Raw genomic sequence first — 15,984 nt, forward strand, 5'->3', positions numbered from 1 at the left:
GACATTTGTCAAAACAACCTTCCTCGACACATCAAAATGTTCCTTTCTCTTTTGTGTTATTCAGATGTGTTCGGGTAACTACATTGTAGAAAATGGTGATTGTCAGAGAATCATTGCCATCCACATGTGAATGATATCAAGAGAAAAATCTTGCCTTTTCTACTCAAGTATGAACCTATTCCATTGTGGTTGTTATTAATCTGTGAGGGTCCTTTAAAACAAATCCCAAATCTAACGTAAGTAAAAGTATTCTTTTTGTTTTGTGCTTTTTCTCCCACAATCTGACAAAAGTAAACAATACAAATAGGTTCTTTCTTCTTTTCAAAGCATTACACAGATGGATGCTGCATGTTGGTGTGGGTTTGGTTTATTATTCTTGAGTTCATTGCTTTTTATAATCATTATCTTACTTAGAACTCAAATCATTTGGGTACCGCTGGCCCTTTAGAAAGTGTTCTATCCTTAATTTCTTACTCTATTGCCATAGAGCAGTGGATGTTAGGTGAGGTGGGTATTAAGCACAACAACATAGCATTTTCTGTGACTCTCCAGTTCTGTCTTTTTGGGACTCTTTTAAGGATACACACAATTTCTAGAACCCTAGCAACAATTTCTACAATAAATGGTGTTTGAAGCAAGAATCCCTTACCTAGGGCAGACAGAAAGAGAATCAGCCCAGCAGTGTAATCATTGCTCTGCTGTTTGAAGGAATATTGAGCTCAGATGCCTCCAGAAAGCCCACCAGGCCCAGAGGCACTGGACAATAAAAGGGGAAAAATAATAGACGCCAATGCTTTATTAAGTATATTTTTTTCTCACTTAGGTGTCCATTCCCTGGTCAGACAATTAGTTGAGGTTCTTTCCAGAGAAAGTGTTACCCACCAAGAAAAACTCTTTTAACCTTTCAAAATAACAAATATCTTTAATGACTTTTATCCCCTTTCCATTGACATCACAGATACAATGTGGCCTGTCTTGAAGTCAAGCCCAAATTGAAATCACTGCTGGCAGGGACAGGAAAAATAGAACATTTGACAATAAGAGTGACAGATGAAGCATTGGGGACCTTAAAAGGGAGAATAACTCAAGCTATGACCTGTGACAGAAATACTGCACCTTAGTAAAATACCTGCCCAATCTGTAAGTTAATAGGCAGGTACATTTGCACATGATAATGGGATAAATGCAATGCTTGATAGAAGTTGGTATCATTTTCCATGTACATGTTTAAAAGGAAAGCTAGACATGCTTTCTAGCAAGAACTTTTTGATTAAAGACCAACCGTTCATCACCACACTCCTTGAGGAAAACATTTTTGGCTATATGAAAGGATAACATTTATTAGAAATATATTTTAAAATGGGATTTCCTAAATTTGCCTAATCCTGCTACAAATGATCAGTTACCACTTTTAAGGGTAAAAGTTAAAATATATTAAATATATATATTTCAGAGATAAAGGCAACTTCTTATAATATTCCTTGACTAATTTGCAGAAGGGAGAAACTATATTTCATGACTTATATTATGAAATATATTAGTTGCATCCCAACTTCCTTTTTTTTTTTTTAATTGTGCTTCATTTCTAACTGATTACTTGAATTAGGGGTAAAAACCTCAGTAGGATCTGTCAATTTCTAGTGATTTCTGTAATCGATTCCTAATTGCCTGTGATTGCTTTGTTGTGCACCTTAGAGTCCTTTAAACCATGATTTGTTTAAGGCTATTCATTCTTGGTTGGCTTGGTGATTGGTAGTGAAGTTGTTCTGGTATCACCCATTGCAGTGAAAATTTTCCCCACGTGATGGCCATTGTAGGTCTTTCATATCAGGTGTATGTATTTTACTTCTAGAGCTGTTAGAGAAGGATTTAATTCCAGTAATTAATTATTTGAGATAAGTTTCCCAAGAAGTCCTCAGCTTAGATTACTTTAGAGGCGCTGCTTTCCATTCAAACAGTATAAAACCTTTTAGGTCACATGAATAATTAAGTTTTGCATCATTGAGAAATAAACACATAAGCCTACATTTTCATTGAAGTTTGTAAGTCCATGAATGGTGAGCAAATGTGTGTTTCCCTCTGTGGATAATAATGGCAGAAAGTCATATTATTTATTTTGCCTTTGATACAAATTTAAATCAAATAAGGACGGTTCAATTTAACATAGGGAAAATCCAGTTGCTTAGTTGCTTCCCTGGGTCTGCATCTTAACCCATTTTTCAAATGTTTTGGGGCTTTACAAAGCCTGAAACATATTTTACCATGCCCCTTTTCCCTTATTTTATAAACCAATGTAATTTTAAAGAAAAACTTAATCCATATGTTTCTGATTAATCTTTACTAACTTCATCAAAATGGTGTTTTGTAAGAGTGATTTGGTGTCCAAGAAGTCTTTTGAGTCTCTCTGTAACAGGCCTTCTTAATGCCATTTCTCTTTGAAGCAGGAAGTTGTGTTTTGCCAACAGTAAAGAAATTCAAACCCCCAAAGGGTTATGATCAGTTTGAAACTTCAAGCCTGAGGGCTCTGTGGTGTTCTACACTTGGCAAACAGGCTACTTCCCTTCTGACTTTGAAATACCTTATTTTCCTCCCACAAGAAATGCTCTATTTATTGTTTTGCTAAAATATATATTTATAACTATCTTCTGATTCTTTGATACATAAAATATATGAACTAAAAAGCAAGGCCTAAAGTTTAATTTACTTTAAAGCAATTTCATTGGATTGTCCATGTGGATTTTTCTGTAATTTCCCTATTTCCTGACCCCACACGTCTTTTTGATTTGGGTTTACCCAAGAGTTACCAGAAAAGGTGACCACGAAGAGCCTACAAGCTGGAAATACAGTAAGTACTGGGTGACCATTGGCGTTCCTACCCAGGTTACCCAATAAAGACGTATTTCTTGATTTACTAAGCTAACATCTCACACTATATTTTGTACTCTTATTTATGTTGACAACCAAAAATTCAATGCAGAAGATTTTGAATAATGTGCTCTATGTCACAAGGTGAACCATAATTTATAGTTATAGGTGTTTGCTAGTTTTCCAATGTAGTTCATTTCTGTTTATATGTTTAAAGGAAGACCTGTATAATTTCACTTTGTTTTTTATACAATGGGTGAGAAAGAGGAGAGAGAGTGAAAAAGAGAAAACAAAATAGTATGTGCAGCAAGTTAAGCATCCTGACCACTGTGGTCCTTTGTCCTTACTGCCTTCTGGCCATGAAGTGGGAGTGCCCTCTAGTGAAACTTTAAAATCATTGGAAGATATTGGGTGTAACGTGATTAAGATTTGCTCCTAAATTCTTGTTTCAAACATCTTTGGGCATTAACAATTTGCATAAGTTTTGAGTGCGACTTAGAGAAAAACACTAAATGCTATCAAGTAAAACTATTTCTTTAGGAAACAAATATGAATAGAAATGAATATATTGCTGTCAATACCAGAAAGTATGTCTGTCTTTGTCGTCTATTATCTATCTATCCATCTATCTATTAATATCTATAGATCCCAAGGACACATAAGTAGCATATAATCCACATTAGGGCTATGGTTATCTAAATGAAAACTTATATAAAAACATAATTACCTACTTTTCAAGAAGATGGATAGTAAATAAGTGACTTTGAAATGTGAAAGTAAAGCAGTAGTAGTAATACACACAAGTAGTAACCAAGAACTGAAAAATATATTTTGCTCAATATATGATTCCAAATCTCCCTGTAGAAAGCAGAACATTCTCATTGTGATAAAATCTGATGTGTTCTGAAAAAAGTACAAGACCAGGAATCAGAGTTCTTGCCCTGCAGTTCACTTACCAGCTGTGTGAGCTTGGGCAAAACAGTTAACCTCTCTGAGCCTCAGGGTCATCCTCTGCAAAATGGGGCTTAAGAACACCTGCCAGGCCACCTCATAAGGTAGTATTGAAGGAGATAAAGCGTGGGAAAGGGTTTTGAAGTAGATAAAGGACCATACTGTGAAGGTATTATTTTTCTGACATTTCTCTTCTGTCTTTCTCCTGAGGAGATTTCAAGCAAAGTCCCCTTTCAGGATGAAGAGGGAAAGAAAGGAGACCCTTCTAAAATCCTCTGGAGTCGGGAATCCTTGACAAAACAGCTTTCTTCCCAATGGAAAAGGGTCACAGAGAAAGAAACAGGTGGCGCCCAGGAGGGATGCAGGGTGAGACATGACCACCGCGGAGCCGCGGGTTCTCCGGGCTAGGCTGACGAGGGGAGGGCGCTCGGCCAGGAAGCGCGGCCCGGGCGGCCTGGGCCGGAGCCGGCTGGGCAGCGGCTGGCGGAGTCGGGAACCGCGTCCTCTTGGGTTTACGCAGCGAGAGTTGCAGGGAGTCTGGTGTCCACCTTGCACAGGGAGAGAAGCCCAGCAGCACGTAGGCTCTGTGCTGCTGTCTTCTTAATCCCTCTCGATTACCATCCACGCAGAACAGTTTCCAGTTTGTCTTTTTCAAATGAAAAATATTTTAACTTTGTTTATGCCAACATTAATAAACACCTCATTTGAGCAAACAATCTGGTTGTTGTTTTTTTTTTTACCTTTTTAGTTGCAGGGAGTTAAATTTGTGCTGTTAGAATTCTTTACTTTTCTCCACATAAAGCTTGTTTTTTAGTGAGACATGGTTTCTCACTAGTATGTTTGCTTTGAAGAGAGCTTTATGTATTTATTTTTAAAATCACAGTGTGTCTAGGCACTTTAAACTATATATTTAAAATTCCAGATCTTTCTTTCTTTTAAACAACACAGGTACCTTCTATGTACTTACTGCCTAGATTTTTACTATTTGTCTGCTGGACAAATGTAAATCTTTCTTTTGCCCAGAGTGAGAAACTGTTTCTTGTTTCTTTACTCAGAGGTACTTCACATTGTCAGACATGCATAATCAATCTTGTACTTAAACCTTTGTGAGGAAACACAACAGATGGATAATGGGAACATCGTTGCCACTTGGGCTCTGGTGGATTCATGAGCTGCCTCCATGGCCATGACTCCGGTGGTAAAAGAGAAAAACCATAAAGTTGATCCCTAACACTATCTGACGGGTTCCATGCCTGCTGTTTCTGTCCTCCCTCCCCATTTGCTCTACACGGTTGGCATGGAGGTGGATGGGGTATTACTTCTTCCTCAGAATAAAATTAAACAAGACACTCAGTGGGTTTTCAACTGCTCAGGAGTTTATCCAAAAGAAGTGAACAGTTCCAGTTGAATGACGGGGGCTTCCATGTCATAAAACTGCTCTTGGCTAAAGCTGGAATTCACTTTGTCTAGGCTACATGCACATGCATTGGTAGAACACCACAACTCCTCGTTGAAACTTTGGGTTCCTTCTGTATTAGAACCTTCCCTGACCTTTGCTGAACACCACAAAGAAACCAAATGCTAACCTCTGTTTGTCTCAAATTTTCCCCTATTAATGCTTGGTCCAAGTCTACATTTCCAGCCAGTCTTTCATTTAAAAACACAATCTCATTCAAAACCTGCCTGGTAACTTTATCACTGGGGTAACTGTTACCTATGATGCAGGGCTGACCTGGGTCCTTGTAGCACTTGACATCATCTTTTGGACGGGTTACAGAGCCTTTTGAGGGAGTTGTTAGAAGCAGGCTCACCCTGCAATGCAGAACCGGTCACAGAAGAAAATTAGTGCATTTATCTGTCAGCATTAGACTAGATTTTCAATCCAGTTCACTAGTCACAGGGTCTGGTTTTCTCTTCCTCTGGGAGATGAAACTGATATGCTGGTAGGTAGTAAAGGTGTCAGTTATAAATTGGACCGTTGGAGCACGCACACACGAAAAATAGACGAGAAGACTTTAAGGCCATAAATTTAGTTCAAGGCAAAGAATTTCCCTAAAAATAGTCCCGCTTGTTAAAACACTATAGGAAGAATGTATGTCAGGTAGCCGTTGGCATTATCAGCACCAGTTCACATTTCTTTTATGAGAACCAGTGTTTGCAATTCTGTCTCAAATGTACTATTCCTTTTAACTACTTAAGGGAAAAAAGGATTTTGCTGACTCTGGTGCTAAATAAATAAATACCTTGATTGGTTTCTCCTTCATTGTTTCATGCATAAGTGAGGTTGTAGCAAATCTGAGTTGCAAACACAAGGGACAAGTTTGGCAGACGCCATCAAGCTTCTCTCTATGTTCTACTCACTGTTTACCTACCATTTAACTAAATGGGGCTCCAATATCAACTCAAAAGAAGCATGTAGCCTTTTCTCAAGTCAGTGAGTGATCCTGTCCTAAATTGGTTGTTTCCTATCCTCAATCCTATAAAATAATCCAGGTGGAAACATTGAAGACAAACCTAATGTTAATGACCCATTACTCAGCCACAGCACAAACCAGTGATTAAAGTTAAAGTTAAAATTTTCAGTGTCCAGTGACTCCCATACTTCATACCAATAGGGTCAACATGTCTGCTCTGTTCAATAAATATTGAGTATCTGTTGACCTTGAAGCACTACACTGAACTGTATGGTTTACAGATCCTACCTCTGGACTCGAAAAGCTAATAATATAGATTGAGAGATGATATCCAACAACGCACCATAGAATAAACCAGAGTCAAATAAGAATTCAATGGGAGGAAGCATCAATACCATATTATGGGAAGAACAAGAGAAGGAATCCATAATATACCATATAGGTCGTAGTTTATTTATCATTTAAACCTTTATATATGTCACCTACCATGTTCAGGAACAGCATTAGACATTAGAGGTTTTTTAAAAATCCTCCCTTCATAGTTATATCCTCTCTAGGATAACAGAAATAAATAACTATAATCCGTTCTCACATCATCCTCTTCCTTTCTCACTATATTGGATCTTTTCAGATGATGGCCTCGTCTTATTTGTCTGTGTTCCTAGAAGAACATCTGACACAGAGTAGGTACTAAATACATCTATTTCAAGGGAAGAAATGAATGTTAAAATGTGGCATGTGTGATAGTGTTTCTAAAAGTCTTCATTTTTCCTGGATGATGAGGGAAGTGTGTTGGAAACAAAGATGTGGAAAATGACTCCTAAGTTTTTAATTTGGCACATGGTGGATAGGGGTGCCATAAACACAGACAGACAACACAAAGGAGAACTAATCTGGGGAAAGACAAAGGTGAAGATGCTGAGCTGGATTTGGGACAAGTTGCATTGGAGGCACCAATTTCTTAACACCTAGCTCTTTGTTGAAGGTGAATATGTGATGGTTGGGTGGAGAATGAAGGACCAACAGAAAGCAGTGGCATGTGTGGGAGGGAGGGGGCTCTGGACTGAGGCTGTCTGGGCTTAAATCCTGGATTTGTCACTTAGGATCTGTGTGGCCTTGGATAAGTTACTTAGTTTCTCTAGATTATTCGTTAAATGCAAAGTAATATTATAGCATCTCTTCTTAGGATTTCTGAGTATTCAATAAAATAACATAAAATAAAAAGCAGTTACTTAGTAGAGATTAAGTATTAATCTCTACTAAGTGTAAATATTAACTGGTGGGGGGGGGCAACATTATTAGCTGGCAGGTAAGTTTTCAATCTTTCAGTTGTATATCACCTCAGCCAAGATCAGGACTCACTTTACTCATTGTTCAAGAAATAAAGGAATAGTGATGTCATAAACTGAAGAAATACTCAACATGTCAGAGAAATTTATATCAGCCTTATTTCTCCAAATTGGTTCTGATTTCTAATTAAAAATTTAGGAAACAAAAGCCTCCAGTGCAATTCAAAAGCTGGCATGGGTGCGCTGGATTCCTAAACCATTAGCAACTGAATAAAAGAAGACAAATAATACAAATTACCCCCATAGCTGCAATATTGCTGCCACAATAAAAAGAAAGCCCCAATAGCCACCACAAATATTTAACGCAAACATTAAAACCCATAGTTTTAACTGGATGATAAATGTGTATGTTACCCTATAACCTTTCTGTTTTGAGTCACTTTCTGCATTGAATTGTGGTTGTTTATCTTTCCTGAACCTTATGCTCCTGTTATGTGTAAATTCATTGTTTATTAAACAAACCAAATAGAGAAATGGAGTCAATAGCAAACTTTCCTTGGAGACTATTTCTCCTGCTTGGAGGAGCACTAAGAGATCTTTGACACAAAGAAGACAAAGACTGCTATGCTTGTAAGTGCATGTGTATGTGCAAAATGCTCAACTTTGCCACATTATTCTCCTTTCAGTGGGAGCATCATATACAGAAAAGGGAAAATACGCATATTGTTAGCAAGCACCTTCTCCCTTGTTACAGAGAACTTTTCAGACAAGATTAAGATCTAACAAAAGAAGATCTAGTCCTGATCGGTCTGTCTGGGAACTCTAGTTCCACCCCAGATGATGCTTAAACAACCCCATCTCTCAACAGGAGCCACCACGGTCCTCATGGCCACCTTTCTGTTGTGTACAGGATGGCAGGCAAGCCAATGGGACTCCTCTGCCTAGTGACCACTAAGTCAGCCAACTTAGCTAAAGTATAGATGAAGCTTAGACGTGACATCCAAAGACAAGGCGTGAAATACAGATATTCTTTGAAACAAAGGGGATATTGTTTCATAGTAGTCAATCAGAACTCTTTCAGATGAGGTAAGGAAAAAGAGAACACGGGACTCTGGAACATTGAGGAGCCCTCAAACTCTATATTAGGGGCACTTTTGAAGAAACCATTTGTCTTTTGCTTATTTAAAGTTTTCATTTGAATGGCCTTCTAAAAAACGAGTTAAGTGAGGTGGAAAATTCTTGCAAAAGAAATGCATGCTGGCTTTCTTTCCAAAGATCAGCCTATTGTACTCTTCTTCCTCCCACATCTAACTTATGGTGGTCAAATAAATTAATCTACAAACTGGAGTTTTTACCCTATGCTGGACTAGATAAAATAAAGTGAGCTTTTCATATCTCGTTTTACAAAATAATAGTAATAACCCTGATTAAAAAGAGAACTTGATTAAATTTTAGTACAAATTTTAAAATCTATATTTGTTTTTTTGCAAATGCATATAGGAGACATTCTTTACTTTTTCTTCCCTCAGCAATTTTGAGGTTAGATTGTGTGGCTAGACTTCTGTGGAGGCTCACTAAGGAGCTATATAAAAGTCAGGCTTCTTTGTTTAATGCAGTCACTGCTTCCATAAAGTCATTCAGGATGTTTTAAAAATTTTCCCTCTACCAATATATTTCCAACTAATTGTGCACCTATTCTTTTATCTCCTTTGATTAACCCATTTTACTCACCCATCACCTATCAGGTGCTGTCTATGTGTCAAGTCTATGACAAATGCTTGAGGTACAAGGCAACGTGAGAGTCCAGTCTTGTCATCAAGAGGCTGAAAAGGGTAGTTTCCACATCATTTACTGCTTTTCCTCCCAACTCAGAAAGTCATTCAGACTCAAATTTGGTATGAAAAATAAAATACCTAACACAGATACAGAGATTCTCAATTACATAATATAACTCACTTAGTGTTGACCGATTTGGCTTAATATTATTTTGTTTATTTGTATATGTGCTGACTTGGGGAATTGCATTAGATTATTGACTTGCAGAGACAAAAATGAGTTCTAGGACATCCAGACTGTTTGAATAGGATTTTTCTTTGGCATGCTCCCACATGCCCCACATGCAACTTGTTTCTTAATAAATAATTTATGACAACAAAAATACAGATGAGCGCTCCTTAGGAAGACCGTGGCAGGGGAACAAGTGCTACTGCAGAATGAGAATTGTGTTTTTCCAAATCATTTCCAATTAAACATCTACAGGTCCATGATCATGGCTTTACGAGGGCATCAGAAAGATGCTGTTTGTCTTCTTCCAATAATGAATTACAACAACTTTCCTAGATTTTTTTTTCTATTTCTTTTGCTTAGGAAATCTTGCTTTTTTTTTTTCTTTCCATTTTGTGGTTTCCATACAAATATAAAAGACACTGTATTTGGAGAAACAAAAATTGAGATTAAGTCTCAGTCACATCACATACTAGCTATGTGCTCCTGGGAAGCCATTTGCCATTCTGAGACTCAGTTTCCTAACCTGTGAAACAAGGATAACATACCATTGCTGCCTATCCCTCATTGTTGCTGGGAGCAAGCCACAGGACAATCTACATGTACAATGGCTTACTATTACTGGAGCTAAATTTTAAAGACTATTTTTTAAAGAACATATTACATAAAGAAGCAGACAATGCACAGAATGAAAAACAGCATACTCAAAGGCCCCTTTATATTGTTTCTGCTTCTACATATAAAATACCTGCAGCATTATTTGGAGTTGCAAAAGTAATGATAATAACAGCCATCACTTTTTCAGCTCTTATTGTAAAGGGAGACACAGAACTAAGTTCTTTGGATGGATTATCTCATCTAAGTTTTATCCCAGTCCCTATTTTATAGCACTATTATCATCTATATTTTACAGAGGTGAAAACCATGACTTGAGGGTTTGAATAATTTGTCAGTCAGCCCTGGCAGTCTGACTCCAGAGCCTATACTCTTATTCACAGTTTATGTAGTAAGGAGGCTATCAGGCAAAGTTCTACCCTGAATCCAAAGTTGAGTTTCCAAATTCATGGTTAAATGTATAACACTGAGATCCCAAGAGAAGAGCTGGAGTTCACAGTTTTAGGTCTCATTTATTTGGCAGCACACAAGAGCACGTGGAAAGGGCATAAAGACAAGTGGTGCTCAGATGAGCATGAACATCGGACAGGACATGTGACAGTGGCCAAGGACAGAAATGACTTGTCAGCTGAATCCTGGTATCAGACCTGCCAACCACGTTCCCACATCATGAAGAGAAAAATCCAATAATCAGCCTGTCATGGTACCTAAGTGGGCAAAAGGAAATCAAGGCACTCCAAAGGAAACTATTAAATTAGAGGCTAGAGAAAAATATCTAACAGCTCAGGACATTTAGCGATAATCTTTGCTACTCTCAAAAGTCCATGTACAGCACATGATATGAAAAGGGTAATCACTCTTTTGAGACATATGTGGGAGTGAGATAGCTTGTGTCCCCTCACCGGCCCTCCCCACACGTTGGGCACCTGGTCAGCCTGCCTATTCTCAGGACGGGGCTCCACTGTGCCCTCAACACCCCGGTGAGTGGCTCTGGGGTCTCCCCAGTCATACTGGGATTCGCTCCCTTTCCCTCGCTCCTACACCGAACACAACAAAATCGAGCTGTGAATAAAGGCATATTTCTGTCCTGAGAGCAACATCCAGGGGATCCTTGCCTTTCTTAGAACCAATATAGCTTCAATTATAACTGTACTAAGCCAGGCACTCCCTCTCCTTCAGCATTAAAAGTACCTCTGAGCCTCCTCACTTCTGCTCGGGATTAAGACTCAGCACTGGGCTCTGGCCGGCACTAACAAGCCTGCAGACGTCCTCGGGGCAGAAAGGAGGAAGACACAGGTGAAACAAATCAAACAGAACAATCAGGGGTGAATTTTCAGCGTGGCCCAGCTTGGAGATTTCCTGGCGGGATTTCCATTAACGTGAATGGGACTAAATCCCTACACACTGTGCGGAAAATGTGCCTCTAAGTGCCCGGCAGCATTATGCCTGATGGAACAAAAACACAACCTACCCAAACTAGGCGAAGTGCTCCTTGGACTGAGGTTCCAAGATTCACTGCAGAAGGTGTCTCAAGTCATAACTGCCTTGGGTGAGACAAAATGGACCCCTACTCTGCTTGACACCGTGGTGCATGGAAACAGGAGGCTCTCCACAAGCTGCGGTGATGCCTCTCGCTCTCCTTGACACTGACTTTGATGATGGGCTGATCTAGTGTTCCCCAAATGGCCAGTGTTTGCTGAACTGATTTCCCTCCCACCCTGATTACCTGAAATTTCAGGAAACCTTAGCATTGCATCAGGCCTACTGGAACCAGAAACTTAGAGGATGATAGTGCATGATTCGTTTCATGTGGTTTTTATGGCCTCTGCAAAGTAAATGTTGCAATGACTCTTACCCTAGGATCAAAGAAAATAGTCAAGAAATCACTTAGCCGCCCGCTTTCACGGAGCAATTTCCTTTCCACAGCATCCATGTAGGGTGGTTCTGAAACACAAGTCTGATTATGTTGCTTGCCTCCTCAAAAATCTTCACTGATTCCCTTCTTTCTCTAAAACAAGGTTTAAGGCTTTCCACAAATTACTTTTGGATCTCATCTTCCACTACATCTCTGCATGTATTCTATGCTCCTAGCGTATTTTTCTATTTGCTATTCCTCTAAATGAAGTCACCTCTGGACGACCTTACTCATTCATAGTGCTCCTTGAGCCAGAATGGCTCTCTTCCAGGGACCCCAGTCATTAAACATTTCTCATAAGGACTTCACTCCACCGTGAGATCGCTGAACCCATATTGTATAATTCATTGAATTCTGCTGTGAGGCACCCTTAGTTTTTATTATAGTTTGCTCTTTACCTTTCTATTTCCTCAACTACACTGTAAGCTCCACAAGAGTTTTCCAAATCTTCGTATTCCCCACAATGCCTTGTATATAGTAGGCTCTTGATAAATGTTTGCTAAATGAATAAAAGGGAGGGGTGAGGTCCCACTACTCCCTCTTGCCTCAACACCAAATTTTCTGTCTCCTATAGGCCACAATTGATGAAGTCATTTAATTGTTCATTTCATGCATTCAACAAATGTTTATCAAATACCTCATATGGATCAGGACACTGCACTGGTGGCACAGACGTGAGTAGGACACAGTTCTTGCCCTGGAGCAGCTCACAGTCTAGATGACAGTGTAATGATGGCTCAGTATTAAGGAGCACCCCTCTGTGTGATAAAGGTTGTTATGATTGTCTGCACATAAGGTGGTGATCAGGAGGATGTGATACTCAGGGGCTTGTCTCCTGAATGGGCAGGTGCCTAAGGAGCTGAGTTACAGCATCAGGCAACAGCATAGTTAACCTAGGAGTAAACTGGGCCAGGCCAGGCCAGGCCAGATTACAGACAAGCCAAAGTGTGCCTTTGATGTTAAGCCACCTCTCCACTATCCTCCACCCCTACTCCCTAAGACCCATCACCTGCCCCCCTACCAATTAGCAAGGTAATTAATCTATTAATCTTTGATAAATTTATTAAGTAAAAATATACTGGCTTAAGTTTCTCTTGAAAAAGGTTAAGGAAGGGAGTATGGCTCCATGGAAAGAGTGCAGGCTTTGGAACCTGACATCCCTCAATTTTGGGCTTCAGTGCTTCTTATCTGTTTGTTACCTAGAAAAAATTATTACTCTCTGAGCTACATTTTCCTCCTTGGGCAAGTTCCTTAAACTCTACAGCTCCCAGTTTCTTCTTCTATAAAATTAGAAATATTAACACTTAACCTGGTAGGGCTATTTTAAGGATTAGAAATATTGTATATAAAGTGCTTAGACCTCACATAGTATTAATAGACACTCAAAGCATGATGGTTATTAGTAGATTCTTTAAAAGAGGTTCTGGTAGAGATATAATAATTTGTTCAGACACTAGTGGTGGAAATTCAAGCATGGTGACAAGCAAATAATGGAAATGTTTAAGGGCCAAGAACCACGAGCCCTGAGCACCCCACAAGTGCCCGTGAGGTGGCCATGAATCCAACCCAAAGGTCATGGGATAAACAGGGAGTTGTGAGTTCCCAGCTCTCTAAATGGTATTAGCATGGGAATCTGGGTAAGTTGCTAATTTTCTTGCCTCAATTTCCTCCTGTTTAATATGTATCCTGAGATCATCCTCCCTGACAGGGCATTTTTTACTAATGTACAGTTAAGCTTCAAGCTCCTTGGTTGTTCTGGCGCTATAAAAGCCACAGCCATTTCAATTCATTTAAAGGCTCCCATATCTGCCATGAGACTCAAAGCAGTGGAGTTCCTTCCCCCACTGTCCTTGTAATATTTAGTTTCTTTGAGTTGCTTCGTCAGAAGAAATACTGAGTTCTCCATTTCCCTGGCTCACTTTCTCACTGACAAGGGTGATGTTAACACCAAATCCTGAATCACGGCTAGATCGATATTATAACAGCTGTGAGAGAAGGGAACTAGCCCTAAAACACAAACACACTTTCTTTTCCAAGAAAGACTGTAGCTCCCTTAGTGTTAACTTCCCCTTGTTCCCCTCCATGCCTCCCCCACTCTCCCCTCCCCTCCTGCCACCAGCACAACCCAGATCACATTAGAGTCCCAGAGCACAGGGAACAGTTCTCGTCTATCCGTCACCAAGGAGGCAGACGGGACGGGGGAACAACAAGTCATTTGTACCTGATGAGGAGGACACTCCTGGGAAACAAGCAGATGAGCCACCCCATGAATCTGAGCCATTCTCCGAGGTAAACAGAACTGCATGAGAAACCACCAACTATCTCCAGCATCGCCCTTCCCTCTCTCACTGCCCTCTGGCAGCAGGGTAGGGGGCGTGAAACCGTAGCCTGGACCAATATCTGATTCTGAGAAAGTTAACCCTCGCAAAGGTGATTTGCTTCTCCCTCGGTCTCCTGGGGTTGAATAACCACCTATTTCTATTACCTTTTTGTAAGTTATGTATTTATTTGAGAAGTATGTTTCCATAGTAAAGTGACAAAACTGACTTGCAAAGTTTGATCTAGTGTTTGGAGAGGGAGAGCCCACTTTTAAATAACCAAATGAGTGCAGAGTACAGAGGAAGTACTTTGAAACATTTTTAGGGTACACACACACATAAAACAAAATAAAACAGAAAAACAGCTGCCTCTGTGAACTATTACAAGACAGTTGGAATATTGACTCAGATCCTATAAGAGCATTCTAGATACCCTCTAGGGAGCCAGTGTGTCACCACAAACCACTGTAGTGTGTTGTGAATACTATTATTATCCCCTAATTCTACAGATTGTAATGGTGAATATTAAGTAATACTGATGATAGCTAAATAATTGGGATTGCAGTGCAGGTAGCCTGCTTTGGTGGTAGAAAACACACACTGGGCAATGACATTAAATATAATAATGGAATCTGTGATTAGTAAGAGTCAGAAAGTGAGTGAAATGGTAGATGAGGGTTCACAGACAGACTTGTAGGAAAGGCCAGCTTGGCACTCCAAACAGCATGAAGCCCAGTTTCTACAATTTTATAATATGTATGCTTTTTTAAAAATATGAAATTTGTGCTTGAACTCTGTAGAATTTGAGCAAACATAAGAAAATTTAAGGGACTATTTTAATCTTGTATTTCTCTAGTTCTCGCCCAAAACATGCCATTGGAAAATCATGTGGTAAAGTTTGTTTTATTCAACGTGCACCTGAATTACTGGCCTAAAAATTATTGACCTACCCCAAGAGCATAACACAGAACTCATCCCTTGGTGTCTGTTCTCCTGAAGCCAAACAGATGACTTCTTCTTTCTTGGTGGGCCTGTCATCTGGTTTTTTCTGTCCCATGAAGGAAGATGATGAAGAAAAGATTAGGATATACGAGTCCAATTAAGACAAAATAGAGCAAATCTCTCAGGACAACCACAGGGAAATATCAAAAAGGAGACATCAGCTAGCAACTTCTTACAGAACAGATGAGCTGCTCCTATGTTAGTTTTTAAAAAGTCATTAATAATTGCATTGTACCTTCAATCATCTATCAGACATTAATACGAACAAGACCCAGAAAGAGAGAGAGAGAATGAACTAACAGTTATTAGACATCTAGTTTATATGAGGTGCTGGACTTTACATATATCATTTTACTTCATTTGCATAACACTCCATTAAGGGAGGCATTATTTTAGACAAAGAAATTGAGGCACAGGAAAGTAATTTGTCTTCTCAGATTTATATATGTTTAAAATTTTTGAAAAACTCAGAAGTCTAGAAATCCTGAAAGGCATCATTTAGGATTTTTCCATTCCCTGATGATACTTACAACTAATGATTTAAAAGCTCATCCTATAGCTTTTCAGACACTAGAATGTTTTTTATGAGAACTCAAAAAAACTGAGTGTCA

At 39.2% G+C, this 15,984-nt stretch overlaps 1 long non-coding RNA gene across 1 annotated transcript in view; it reads left to right on the top strand.

Moving 5' to 3' along the window:
• Positions 1-433, top strand: part of LOC123641781 — a 176,423-nt gene extending 175,990 nt beyond the window's left edge. The window contains exon 4 of the long non-coding RNA XR_006736346.1: positions 65-433. This is a non-coding gene — a long non-coding RNA (uncharacterized LOC123641781). The remainder of the gene's footprint in view (positions 1-64) is intronic.
• Positions 434-15,984: the final 15,551 nt, after the last annotated feature.

The sequence above is a fragment of the Lemur catta genome, chromosome 1, assembly GCF_020740605.2.
Source record: "Lemur catta isolate mLemCat1 chromosome 1, mLemCat1.pri, whole genome shotgun sequence".
In the NCBI taxonomy this organism is placed as follows: Eukaryota; Metazoa; Chordata; class Mammalia; order Primates; family Lemuridae; genus Lemur; species Lemur catta.